Genomic DNA, 14,668 nt, shown 5'->3' with positions numbered 1-14,668 from the left:
GGGGCGCCGCCGCCCGCCGCGCTCACAAAGCCCCGGTCGTCCCCGCGAGCTCTCAGCTCTCCGCCCGCCGCCGCCCCTCAGCCGGCTCGCCTCAGCCCGGACGCGCTCCCGCCGCCGAACCGCCGACAAACTAGTTTCTCCGGCCTTTCCGTCCCACCTCCCGGCCCGAAGCCCCAGCAGCCAATCAGAGGTGGTGCTTCTGTGACGGATGGGCAGTCGAACCCGTAATGCAGCCGCATGAGGAGAAAGGGGCGGGCGCTCGGGCTAAGCCGGTAGCGCGGGGAGGTGGGGCCGGGAGAGGAAAAGGACTTCGACCAGATTCTTAAAGGGACAGGCGCCTGTCGGGAGCACGGCCGAGTGTGACCACGAAACGCAAGGGTGTTCTAGAGATTTCCGAAAGAGGGAGTTTGTAAATTGCACATGCGTCTTACTTTTATCCCCCAAATTACGGCGTTGCAGACCTCTTTGTAGAGTCACGACTTAGTCGTCCCGGTATTAACGAAACCCCTTATTTTCACGGCTGGTTTGCTTCAGTGTTTGGAATTTCTGTCGCCGCCAATCTCCATCTGTCCTTGGAATCTGTGTATTTGGGGAGGGATGTACTTCAGCGCTCCTGTTGGTGCCAGCGGGGTTACTGGTTCATTTGCCCACCTGCAGCCAAGGATAGGGAAAAGCCCAGGAAAATGGAAACATGCGTTTATTCACAATTTGGCCAAAGTGGGGAGCGCAGCTCTCCTGCCCCTCACTCCCACCGCAAGGCACAGATGCACTCGAATTTATAGAAGGGGTAAACAAAAGCCAGGAAGTGTAAGGGCGTAGATGTAGCCAAGCTTTGGCCCAGAGGGCTGAAAGTACAGAATCCTCCTTGTTGTCAGGCCTGGGTGAGTCGGGGTGGGTCTGAGGCTTCAGCCAGCGAGAGGAAAGTTAGAGAAGCAGCCTATTCCTTGTTTTGAGGCAGGGTCTCCCTGTGTAGTTCAGGCTGGCCTAGACCTTGCTTTGATCCTTCTGCCTCAGCTTCTTCAAGTGCTAGGATTACAGGCCCGGTTAGCAGCCTATTTCTAAAAAAAAAAAAAAAAAAAAAAAAGTCCTACGTTTTGAAGAGCTATTTTATCCTGTAGATTACCGTCGCTGCCTTGGTTTAGTTCAGTCCTTGATCCTGAGGGCCTCCAGGTGCTGTGTCATCTGGCTGGCTATTAATTGATTGGTGTGTGGATTCCATCAAAAGACGGAGCCCAAGGAAGGAAGGCAGATGTTTAGGCTGAATAGAGCACCATTAGAGATTGTGGGGCCCAAGCCAAAGTCAGGAGCTAGCTAACCTCCCGCTGGAAAGGCTTTTTGCTTTAGGCAATCATGCATGCGAACCCTTCTCTTATAACCTCTGTGGCTCTTTATTACTTGCTAGGGTTGACAAAGGTGACTCCTTCTGATGCTCCGATTATATTTTTCCCCCTTGGTGCCAAGATACCAAGAACAGCGTAGGACCAAAGACATAAAGAGAGGTAATTTAGCAACTTAGTGAGAGGTCTTGCCTGAAAATTTAAAAAATAAAAAGTGTTAGTTGGGGATGTAGCTCAGTGCAAAAGCCTTGGGTTCAACCCTGGGTATGGGGGGAGAGGTAGGGAGGAAGTGAGGAGGGGGGAATGAAAGAATAATTTTTAAATTGTGTTTTTAAGAAAAACTGCAGCTTCAGGACACAAAGTACCCTGAGGCTAAAATGCCCTTTCTTTCCCCTTCCAGGAAACTTCAAGAAAACTTATTTGAAGGGTCTTGAGGATGTGGTAAGCCGGTAAATTGGGCCAGGCTTGTCAGCCATTGCTGAGCCTCTTTCGTCTCCTAGATTCTCAGCCTCCAGGAAGCAACACAAGGGGATGCGCAGCGGCTCTAAATTGCACACCCATGCAAACGGCTTGCCTTCTAACCCAACCCGTGAGTGTGAGCCGGTGACCCGCACACCCCGGACACCCCTGACAACAACGTGACTCCCTTGAGGGCGTCTACTCTACTGCCTCTCAGTGTGTACTTTTTTGGTTCTGCCTAATAAACACTTTGAGGAGTCTCATTCTACAGTTCTCTCCCGTGGCACAAGTCAGCAGAACTACAACCTATCTTTTGGGGGTCAGGTGGATTAACTAATGTTCAACTTGTAACACCCAGCTGAGCTGAGTCAGTGTGGTTCTGGGCGTGGAAGGCCCACCTGAGGATTGATGCCAACAGCATAAAAGGAGAACTGGAGAGGAAGATGGTGCTGTTGATTCTCCCGGAGAAGCTTGTCATGCTGGCTTTCCTGATACAAACTTGGCTGTTCTCATCATCAGAGGAGCTCAGGACCTTGCTGTCACTGAGAATGGCTACAGTTCTCTTCAGGGGAGCTCTGGTTCTTACCTTGAGTGTCGCTTCCTGGCTCCAGTACAGATTCCTCAGCCTGGTGGCACAGGTCCTTCATCCTGCTGGCACAGGCTTTCTAGCTTCTACCACAGACCTTTGGACCTTCCCAGTGCAGATCTTTGATACAGACTTGCATGAGACATTGTTGAGCTGGACTCGCGGAGGTGGTTATCGTGGGATCCAGGCCCTCGGTTGGATTCTTCGGGTCTCTAGTGCGTGGACAGACCGATTGCACTCTTCTACATTTGCCTGTGGGTGAATATTATAAAATAATCCTATGAATTATGTGTCCTGTATTAAATCTTTCCCCTGTTAAACCCTGACTACAACAGGGGGACCCCCTCAGACCAGGACTGGTGAAATGAAAAGGTCCCATGTTGGAGAAGTGACAGGCAATTCCAGTCCATGTTTAAAAACAAACAAAACCCTGTTTAGCTATTTGAGCAATAACAGATTTAGAAATAGTGGTTCTTAAGCCAAATTTATCTAAAGTCCATTGCCAAGTAAATTCTCATCTGGGTAGAAAACAGCACCCTAATGTTTAAACTTTGACAGGCAATAGTTACAAAGTTTACAGGGAAGCAGAAAAACAAAGTAAGAGCAAAGCAAGTCCAGGCTGTACTAAGAAACATAGTAACCAAGTTAGTCAAACAAAACCAACTGGCCCAAGCAAAACAAGTTTAGTTTTGTCAGAAAGGTGCACTAAGTATATATATTTAGGGTCCTCTTTCTCCCGCAAACCCACGTGAAATGCGGCTTGGTGAGAAAACCCATTATTTAATTATGCCAAAACCTAGAATTATAGCTTAGCAATTACACGCCAGTTTAGAATTTCTTAGGTACACAGAACTGCAAAAAATTTGAACACGAGTGCAAGAATTAATGCCTGTTTAACAATTAAGAACATGTTTTTATAATACAAACTTTCCTGGTTTATTGACCTGTTTGCTGACTTGCTATGTTCTGTTATACATTAAAGCACCACATAGGAGCTGTACAAATAAATGCCAAGTCATCAAGTTGGAATTTCCTTCGGCCATGTCTTTATTCTGAATATTGTAATGTAAATAGTATACACAATTCCTCATTTAGCAACCAATTCATTGACCTAGGCATAGAAAGGGAGGGAGGAGTATCTATAAAGGAAGATTGTTCCACTAACCAAGAGGAGCACTGCTACTGTGTTTCCACCTACAGGACTATGCACAATACACAAGGTAGCAATTTTGCAAAAACAATTTAGTTTTATAGTATATTTTTTTCAAGTTTTACAGTGTATTAAGACAACAATCATGACTGACTGCATTATACCAGGATAATTAGACTTCTAAAAATTGAAAGCATACTGCATAGAGTAGTAATTTATTTAAACAACATTATGTAACAAAACTATTAAAAGAAAACTGAACAGATGCTTAAAGTACACTCTAACACTCTCAGATTTAATTTCCCTAAACAAAAGTCTAATAAAAGACAATAGAGAAAAACAGTAGCAATTTTTCCATTGCAGAGAAGCAAGTAAGCATTTTTAGCATTTCTTTTTGTTTTTTTTTTTGGTTTTTGAGACAGGGTCTCACTGTGTAGTTCAGGCTGGCCTTGAACTCACTATGTAGCCCAGGCTGGTCTCAAACTCACGGCAGTCCTCCTGCCTCAGCCTCCGGAGTGCTGAGATCACGGGTGAGCACCAGCACACTTGGCCGCATTGTTAGCATTTCTTAAAACTGTGAGCATTATAGCACATAAACCAGGGGTTCTCGAACATTTTGGCACCAGGGACCAGTTTCACAGAAGACAGTTTTCCAGGGGAGGAGAATTCAAGCACATTACAGTGGTACCTTGGTTTGTGAACTTAATTTGTTTTATGATTTGGGGAAAGATGGCTGCATTTGTGTTTGTGTGGGGAAACTGGCAACAGAAGAAAATTTTTGCCAAACGGTTTTGTTTGGGAACTGAACCATTTGCAAACGGAACTGTTTGTGAGCCAAGGTATTAATGTATGTTGATTGTGTGCTTTCCTTCTACTACTATTACATTGTAATATAATGAAAGATATACAACTCACCATAGTGCAGAATCAGGGGGATCCCTGAACTTGCTTTTCTGCACGTAGATGGTCCCATCTGCGGGGGGTGGGGGGGGGTGGGAGCCAGTGACATCCCAAGTGTGCTGTGTGTGTCCAGTCTACTCCATAATCTTCTTTGCCTTCTTTGCCTGACATGTTCTTAATTGTTAAATAGGCATTTGCCTGCAGTGCTTCACAAAGATAAGATATTGGAAGTAGAAGCAAGATTTTCAGTGCTTTTGACCCAGTATCTAGATATTCTGCTTTGACCTTAATTCAGAACATATAGAGATTTGAAGGTGTCTCAAACATACTTTTAAAGCCACCACCATCTGTGATCTGAAGCAGCTGGTCCCCTTATAGCATGGACAAAGTCCACTCACCTGGCTTACGAACAAATGGCTCACACACCCACTCCTTTGCAGCTGAGGGGTCTTTTGTGGTTGGGAAGCAGTGCTCAGCCTTTGAAAGCAATGCTCAGTCATGTCCAGCTGGGAGAAAGAAGGGCCAGTCTCAACCTCTTCCCAAGTCTCTGTCGATGTCTAAAACATGTCAAAACTCACCAGTCACACCCATAAATGCAGTTTGACTTTGAAGGTAGCCTCCTTATTTACTGACTTGCACACAATTTTCATTCTCCCCTGAAGTGACAGATTGAGTTCACTGTGCAGGTTTGAATATGTCACAGTACTAAGCAAGTTCTGTGGCCCATTTGGGTCCCTGAAATGTGCTGCTAGTGGTGACTTTCTCTAAAAGAAATTCTGGAGCAGCTCTCATAACTCAAGAACTGTGGCCTTTAGAAAGCCATCTCACTTCTCTATGTGTAAGAGACGTTGTGTGACCTCTGTATTCTTTACCTCATAGAGCTGCACAAGCAAACATGCATCAAAGACAGGTATTTAATGTGGTTTATAATTTTAATCACATTCTGCAGAATGTTAAGTCAGGTGACATTTTTTGGCCAGCCAGCATTTTTCTATGGATAACACAACATTCATAGACACAGCTTCATAAGTGATCTCTCTAACTCAAGCAGAGAAATCAGAAAGCCATCCAGCCACGGCACCTGCTCTCTGTGCATATAATGCTCTGAAATGACCATTTCAGCTTTGGTGATATGTAATCACCCAAAGATTGAATAATTGTTCAATAGTGAGGTTGGCTAGAAACAAAAATGCACATAATATATCTTCATGCGCATTCTCCTAATAAATGTATCACACAAAAACTAGCACTGTTGTCTTGTTGTCAGCCTCAGTAGACGTGCCAACTTGGGTTATAGATCATAGTGGCTAATTGATCCTAGCAATTGTGCTTCAATATTTTCTGTTATTTCATTAATTCACCTAGTTATGGTATGGGCTGAAAGAGGAACATGCACCAGCCACCTTTTGAACTGCAGCCTCTCCTAAAAATTCATGGCAGATATCCTTAGCAGCAGGCAGGATGAACTCTTCACCAGCAGTATAGGGCTTCTTAGTTTTAGCCACTAAGAATGATGCTGTCAGTGTAGACACATTTGATGAAGTGGTGGCCTTCAATAATTGCTTCTATTCCATATGTTCCCTTGTTTTTCTTTTTAATTCTAAAACCTTGCCATTCAATGTAGGCTGTTGGGGCTCCATGTAGCAAAGCAGTTTTGAGAGTTGTTGGCTTTGATAGATAGCTCATGACAACATGATGTACAAAGCCAGCTTGGAGAATGTAAATCACATGTTGCAACGAACCTGTAATTTAAGTAGGACTCGACATTTTCTTTTAAATGCAGTTTTTTTCTTGTTGCAATCTTGAAGTCGTCTGCTATCTTATTATTATCTTATTATCTTTCCACCTCTTTGAGGAAGATTTCCAGTTTGTTTTCTATTCATTTTGGCTAGGGTTAGCTTAAAGGGTTACCAAGACTGTGACTGAGACAAGTATGCATTTTGGGAAAGAGGTGTGGATGAAACTGGTAAATAAAATACCAAGTGGGTCACACATGGACTAAAATAAGCATCAGATTCTGACTTCAAGCCTGCCACTAGATGCACTGACTAATAGAGTTTTGATCTGAGTCTGTAAGTAATTGATTTATTATGTCTCTGTGCAGTCAAACCTCTCTACTAATGTTCATCTGTATTTATAGCCACTCCTTAGTGCTAGCATCATTACCTCAGCTCTACCTCAGATAATCAGGCACCAGATTCTCATAAGAAGCAGACAGCTTAGATCCCTCACATGTGTAGTTCACAGTATGGTTCTTGCTCCTATGAGAATACAATGCTGCTGCCAGCAGGCAGTAACCAGAGCAATGAGAACAGCTGTAAATACAAAGCTTTACTTTCTTAGCCACTCACCCCATGCTGTGTAGATGGGTTCCTAACAACCCATGGAGTGGTGCTGGGCCATAGCCCTATGGGTTGGAAATTCCCTGGTATAAACAAACACACTCATAGACCACTGAAGTCAAAGCTATTAGCTTTCACAGCAAAACAAAAGATATTTTTCTAAAACTTACAGTTTCTTAAATGAGTTGTTCTTGTATAAATTATCAATTTCATGATAACATAATAATGAAAAAATATGACCCAAGCCTGTGGCAGCGAGTGGTATTTAACATTCAACATTAGAAAACTTGGAGAAGCAGCCATAGCTAAAAGAAAAAAAAAATTCTAATTTTTAAAGATCTACTTTATCTTCTTCACTATATTGTGTCCTTTCTCACAAAAACCTTATAAGCCAGCCTCCAACTATTCATTCATTCATCCTCCCATCCAGTAATTCAGTACACAATCATTAATTCAGTTCACTGCACTCCTCTGATATATTAGTTCAGGGCAGGGGAAGAGGGGCAAGATTTTGTGTCCTGTGATCTGGATTTGCAACTCGTTCCACCACTTCAATTTACTTTGTATCCATTTTCTAATCTGTAAAAACATCAAGTAAAAACTCCTCATAGGATTGTTTAGGGAATTAGAGAAGACAAATTCAGAGGCAAAGTGAATACAATAAATAACCCAGTCCTTTCTTTTCTCTCTCCCACAGAAAATTAATACTTCAAGTAGCTCTCAGAAGGATACAAAGATCCCTGGTAAAGTAAAGAAAGTGCCTAGTGCCATAAGAACCGAGAAGGGGAGCAGAGACTCCCAGGAAGCAGAAGTCACATTGATAAGACATGCAAGAAAGGTTTATGGGGAAAAGGGGGTACACAAAACATTTGGAAGAAAGGCAGGGTTGTGACTGTTGGAGTCTGGAAAGAGGGCCTCTAAGCAGAGCACTAGTTAGCAGTAAGAGATTTCTGCTTTAAAAGACTGTGGGGTGAGAAGATAGGGCCAGCATAAGCACGTAAAGGGAAAGAAGTTTGATGCAGAGGCAAACAGCCTGAAACCTGGGTTTGTTTCAGTCCCCTTCCAGAACTGTGTATGCCTGTAGGCAGATCGCTCTGACCCTCAGAGTATCTGGTTCTTACTGGTGAAAGGATTCTAAACCACTCATGCAAAGTTATTGTAAAGATTAAATAAGATAATGTATTGCAATTGGTCCTGGTGCCTAGGAAGGGCTCAATATAGTGTCTCCTTTTGGCCCAGCTCTGGAAACATTCAATACACAAGGACTTTGACACTTAAGAGAGGTATCGGCCAGAGGTGAGAAGCTGGCCAAATGTGCTAGTACGTGCTTTCCAAAGGGAAAAGGCACCAGAGGTATCAAAATAATTGCTCCATTAAAGAAATGAGGCAGATCACATTTGTAGATTTAGCATTCTGCCAATTTTCTAGGGCTAGGGTATTTATATAATTGTTGATTGGATGAAGCTTCACATACAGAATTGATTCTTAGCAAGTTCATAACCATTGCTTATTATTCCTTACAGGTTTTCTGTGAAATTGTAAATGCCAACCATCTAAAATCCAGCCCACATTATCATTTCTCCCCTCCTTAACGCTAAGGCTTAATTTAGGGAATAGAATACATTAAAATCAAATATAGGCAAGGGAATGAAATCAGAGCCAGAGCACATATTGAGTTATTGAATTTAGATGTGACTTGAAAGAAAAGGAAGAAAAAGGCGAGGAAGCTGTTATGGCTTATATCTAGATGTCCCCCCAAAGCTTCATATGTTCATAGACGGGGCTTTGGGGACTGGATCATGGGTAAGTGATACTCATCACTGGATTACTCCACCAATGGATTTACACTTGGGTGTGATATTGGGAGGTGGAGCGTGGCAGGGGAGGTGGGTTACTGTGGGTGTAGTCTGGAAGGATCTATCTCCCTTTTCCTCCATTGACCCCTTTCTGCTTCTTGCTGCCACGTTATGAGTTGTTTCTCCTTTGCCATTCCCCTCTACCGTACTGTTCTGCCTTGGATCCAGCCACCTAGGGAGAGAAACCTCTACAAACTATAAGCCAAAATAAACCTCTCCTTCTTTAAGTTGTGAGTATTGGATATTGTGTCTCAGTGAAGAAGAAAATAATCAAGATAGAGAAGTAGGGTCAAGACTGTGATGCTACCTGATCACGTGGTTCAGAAGCTTTTGGAACTGGCTGGTGGGAAGAGTTTGGAAAGACTTGGAGATGCTGGCTGAAGAAGGGGCCTTAGAATGCTACAACCTGAGCTTGAGGGGAAATTATGCTCAGAGCTCAGAAGACCAGAATTCTGACAGAAATGCAGCCAGTAAAGACCAGGCTCAGGAGGTTTCAGTTGGTAACAAAGACTAAGTGGGTAATTGAACTCCAGACCATGTGTGTTATATTCTGGCAGAAAATTTGTCTACATTTTGCTCCTATTCTGAGCTATTCTGAAAGACTGAGATTCAGGACAGTGGACTAATGAATCTGGAAGAAGAAATTTCAAGGTAGTCTAAAGTTGAGGCTACTATTGGGGGATTTTAGCCAGCTCCACATTGAGAATCAAGAGCAAACATCCCAGCAGAATGATTTAAAAAGTTTTGAGTTTGGCCAGAAAGGAAGCTCCTATAAAGTTGGAGCATGCAAAGATGGCATGGAGGAGAGCTTGTGCGCTGAAAAGATTAGCATTAAGAAAGTCAAATACTTTGGAATAGAAAAATACAAGAGGTGGCCTGAGTGTATCATAGAAACCAGTAGGATCCCACTCTTCAAAGGTTCAAAATTGCAAAGGTGAAAAACTTTGCCTTGAGAAGAGAGTGGAAGGGCACCACACTCTAGAATGGAAGCAACCTAGGGAAAAGGAATTTGTTCCTCAGAATTTAGTTCACCATGTTCAGCCATCCAGGTGCTCGGAGGCATCTGGAACCACTGGCAAGATGCCAAAGGACTCAGTTACTGCTTCAACTGGTAACAGATCTTGGCATCATCCATGTGGGACTGGTCCTACACACCTTCGGAATGCAAGAGTTGTGAGGTCAAGAAGGCTTCCACCCAGATTTCACAAGAAAGCCTGAGAGGCCAGGTAGTGTGTTCCTGAGAGGGCAGTGTGTGAAGCTGTGAGTATGAATCTGTATGTGCAGTGGAGACCCCAGAAAGTTGGAGAGCCAGGAACGTGGATCATTTGAGGAAAGCCACAAAGAGTTAGTAAAGTCAGCTCAAGAGTGAAGCCATGAAGACTACAACCACCAGCAGTGGCGGGGCTACTCAAGTCCTTTGTGCAGCCTGTGCATAGGGAATTCTGAGAACACAGGTACCAGGACACTTCTGAATCCCTAGTGTGACATAAAGGGTCTTCACAGTTTTGAAGTACTAGGAACAAATCTTCTGTCAGTTAGAATTCCCCTGTAGTGCATGCAACAGAAAAGCCAAAATTAACTGTGACTTAAATAAGATAGAAGTTTGTTTCTTGCTCATGCAAAAGAAATCTAAAGTTAAGCAATCCCTGGCTGCTTGACAGCTTCACAGTTGGCAGGAACATGGGCCCCTATATTTCCATTCTGCCATCGTTAATGCTTGGTTTCCATTTGCTAGGTTGCCTCAAAGCCGAAGAGAGTTGCTAGAGCTCCAACTCTGACAACCATAGTATATTCCAGGCAGCAGGAAGGAATGGGGTTGAAGAGCAAAAGATGTATTTCTCTCAGCTGTGCTAGCTCCACTTAAGCAGACTGTAGAAGTCCTACCCCACACTTCCATTCGTTATCTTACCAGAGCAAACTTAGTCCATCTACCTGCAAAGGCAGATGGGAAATGGTAGAGAACCATCTGGGTGACTCTCCTTGAAGGCAAGGAGCAATTGTCTCCATTTTGGCTGAACCTGACCCTATTTCCATGTTTCTATATGTACAGAGCTGGCTGGGACTTTTCCTTATCCCTTCACTTGGCTTTAAGCAATGCATATCTGTCTAGCCATTGTGCTGATGGTACCCTTTATAGTCAGCAGGTGTGTTTCCCTTCACCCCTCGTTGTTCCCTTGTGGGAACCTGGAAGAGGTGGGATAAAGAGTCAATGTTCCATGCTGTCTGTTGGCTGGTATTGAGCCTTGAGATAGAGGCTATCACGTCCTGGGGCTTGAAAGATTACATATCAGAGCTGAAGCACTGGCCCCAAAACATTAGATACTATCTCAGCTGTGTTATACAGATTACTTTTCTGCCTTTCCTTCTCTCCGCATATTGCAGAAGTGATTTCAGGCCTCTTGCCTAGCCCAGCTCACAGCCCTCACCTACTTCCCATCATTCTCACAGTCACTCATCCTCAAGCCATCCTTTCTTCAGGTATTAATAAAACCTGAGTTTGGCTCTGCGTCGAGGCCTTTGTTCCAGATAGCCATCATCAAGGCTGGACTTAGGACCCCCAGGATCCCCATAACTACAAATATGCTTAGTGTCTTTATTCTCACCATGGGTTGCAATAGAAGTGGTAGATTGGAATTAACTCACTAGATTCAATAATTTTTCCAAGGGATTACAAGTATAACTTTCTGGGCCAAGATGAGGACCAGGAAGAGCTCTCTATAAGAAATGTAGACTTTTATGTGAGTTTATTGCCTCCCCACAATGAGGTTTCTGTCAAGGGAAAGGGAAGAACAGATGCCCAGTGTGAACCAACAACCCCCCCGCAACCTTCTTGTTATGGTTTGTGTCTGGGTGTCCCCTCAAAGCCTCATGTGGTCATGAGGCATGCTTTCAGAGTTTGATTGATTATGGGTGTGAGAGCTACACCCACCCTGGGGTGGATAGTTTGCATATGTAAAGGAGAGGAAGAGGCTACTTGCGGCCATTCCTGGCTTTTGTGCTTGTTGCTTCAGCTGTGTTCTGCCACCATGAGCTGTAGCCTTCTGACATGTACCATTCTGCCTTGTAACCTGCCAAGTATGGACTGAAACCTCCACAAACTGTAAGCAAAATAGACCTTTTCTTCCTTAATTTTGGGCATCAAGTATTTTGTTCCAGCAATGAGAGAAAAGTAGCCAAGACACTTCTAAATTCAGTCTACTCAATATTCCTGGTGGTCCAGAATCTGAAGTCTGAAAACTTCTGGAATAGTGTGTAGAACTCAATATATATTTGTTAATGATGATTGAACTGTTGGTTCTTCTTATACATTTCTGGATGTTCCTTTTCAGTCTCTTCTGCTGTTTCCACCTCACTTCTCAGACTTTCAAATGTTGGAGAAGGCAGCAAGTGAGTGCAGATAGATAAGATCTCTTCCCTGCTTACATCCACTCAAAGCCTCTATGCTCATAGGTGATGCTTTTGTGAAGTGACTGGACCATGGGGACGTGATACTCACCAGTGGATTAGTCCACTGATGAGTGTATAGCTGAATGTGATGCTGGAAGATACAGCATGGTTGGAGGAGGTGGGTCATGGGGGCGTGGCCTTCAAGGGTGGATCTCCCTTCCTCCTCTCTTTATCCCTCTCTGCTTCCTGCTGCCGTGCCATGCACTGTTTGTCCTCTGCCATACTCCTCTCCACACCTTCCTGTCTTGGAACCAGCAGACTATGGACTGAAACCTCTGCAAACTATGAGCCAAATAAACCTTTCCTCTTAAGTTGTGGATATTGGGTATTATGTCTCAGGACAAGAATCAAGACACCTCCCTTGCTTCCCTCAGATTTCTGTTCAAATGTCACTTGACTACACAGGCCTTCCTGACTACCATACAGTAATGACATGCCCAATCCTGGCAATCTCTGCTCTTACTCCTATCTCCATAAGCCTCCCTTCACTGAAATTGTACAGGGGTTCCTTTGCAATAGTTCAACTTTAGATTTTTCAACTTTATGATGGTGTAAAAGCATATCCATACACTACTTCTGCTTTTCATTTTCAGTGCAGTATTCAATAAGTTACATGAGTTACTCAATGCTTTACTATAAAATAGGCTGTGTTAGATAATTCTGCCCAACTGGAGGCCAATGTAAGTTTTCTGAGCAAGAATATTCAGTAGGTTAAGTGTATCAAATGAATTTTTGACCTATGATATTTTCAATTTATGATAAGTTTATCAGGATATCATCCTAAGGTAAGTTGAGGAGCATATGAAGGAAAGAGTAGGGCATAGCCCTGTTATGGTTAAGCTTGATTGGTCAAGTTGCTTGGCTTGCAATCTTCCCAGGGGTTTGATGGAAAACATTCTGAGTATGTCTAGGTAAGTCAGAGAGGAATGACCTTAGGACATACAGCTGGTCCCTACTCTCTTCCTTTCTTATGCTGTTTCTCTGTTCTGCTTCTTTGCTTCCATGAAGTAAGGAGCTCTGCCCTTCCAAACCCTTGAAGCAGGATGTTTCTGCCTTGGAACCAGCAGACCATGGACTGAATCCTCTGCAACTATGGGCCAAATTAAATCTGTCCTCCTATAAGTTGCAGATGTTGGACATGTTGTCTAGCAATGAGAAAACTCACCAGTATAAGCCACTAACATATAGAAGCTGGCCCTGCACATGAAGCCAGACCTTGATGTCCTCCTATTGAACACAGACAATTTCACAGAACCTTCATAATAAGAGAAGGCTAGTTGTAACCATGAAATGTCAAGATAAAGCCAAGACCACTCTAAATATAATGTCTAAACACAGACAAAACATAGACATTGTCCAAGCCACAAAAAAACCAAATGTCTTCCTCTTCTGAATGCTATAAATGACTGTTGTTTCCTTATTAACTACAGCTTTGACCTTGCTATAGCCTGCCCTTCTCTTAGGTAAGATTTATTAAGATATCCTATCACAGATATATCCCTGCTTTCTGACAGCACCAATCTGAAGCACCTACTTCCTTAGGCCCTCTCCATGAATCCCAAACCCATGCCCCAACACTGTTATAGGTCTTTTCCCCCGAATACTCTAGTACTGAGATGCCCTATGGTTCCACCTTGCAAAGCTTAATTTTAAAAATTCTATGTGGAGCACTTAGGTCAGAGCCTGAGACCAAATAAACTCTAGAAATAGTAGTAGCTATTATTACAACAGGATGTCTGTAAAGCACCAAGGAGTGTCCCTGGGTTACTTTCGGTAATTGCTCAGTCAATTGTATTCATTGTTTGTAGTCATCATTATTGTGAATATCCTTACTGGTAACTGCCAAGCTACAGAGGCAGGAACTCTATACCTCTTGGTTGCCATCCCTGAATATCTTGTCCTATTATGGGTCTGATCTTGGCTAGTAGGTGGTGGCAGAGGGAGTGACCTCTACTCCTCAGGCCCCCTCTCAGGTACCCATGGGAGCAGTGGGATGTAGCTAGCTAGACAAAACTGGAGGATTATTGGGCCTGGCTCTGGAAAGCTTCTCCAGGAAGACAGCCCATGTATCCTGTGTGATTATGTTTCATGCCCACCTAAGTCCATGCATAGCCAAGTGGGATGCTGTCTGGGAGCTGCTTAAAGTCCACAGGCTTTGTTCATTAATGTGTTGATTTAAAAAAGTCTATCAAATACACATCCGATATATCCTAGGCACAATGCAGGGAGCTGAGTAGGTCCACAGGGACAGGAGATAAGAGGTGAAAAAACAAAGTCCTTGTCATTAAATATAGCACAAATAATACCCATGGGTGTCAGAAATGCCCAAGCTGTAAAATAAAATAAAGAATGCCACAGAGATTCAAGTTAAAATGCTACAGCAATGATGAGGAAGGGAAAGGTGATTGGGGATGTAACAGTCACACTGGGCCTTTCTGGGAGAGGGGTACAAGGACATCCCAAGACCTCACATGGAGAATTATAGGTACAGATTGAAAAAAAGAAGAGGACCATATAGAAGTGGTGCAGAGCTTATGTGGAGACAGGAAAGGGAAGGTGGGGAGAGATAAGAAGACCGGGGGGAGGGGAGG

At 43.5% G+C, this 14,668-nt stretch overlaps 1 protein-coding gene across 1 annotated transcript in view; it reads right to left on the bottom strand.

The window, feature by feature from the left end:
* Klhl25 (kelch-like family member 25) overlaps positions 1 to 155 on the bottom strand; it is a gene marked incomplete in the record, with an annotated part of 25,134 nt that extends 24,979 nt beyond the window's left edge. The window contains 1 exon segment of the mRNA XM_013512646.1: positions 1 to 155.
* Positions 156 to 14,668: the final 14,513 nt, after the last annotated feature.

Source organism: Chinchilla lanigera, unplaced genomic scaffold (assembly GCF_000276665.1).
Source record: "Chinchilla lanigera isolate Chin_1 unplaced genomic scaffold, ChiLan1.0 scaffold00015, whole genome shotgun sequence".
NCBI lineage: Eukaryota > Metazoa > Chordata > Mammalia > Rodentia > Chinchillidae > Chinchilla > Chinchilla lanigera.
Note: the sequence above shows the minus strand (reverse complement) of the source record. Positions and strands in the feature narration are given on the sequence as shown.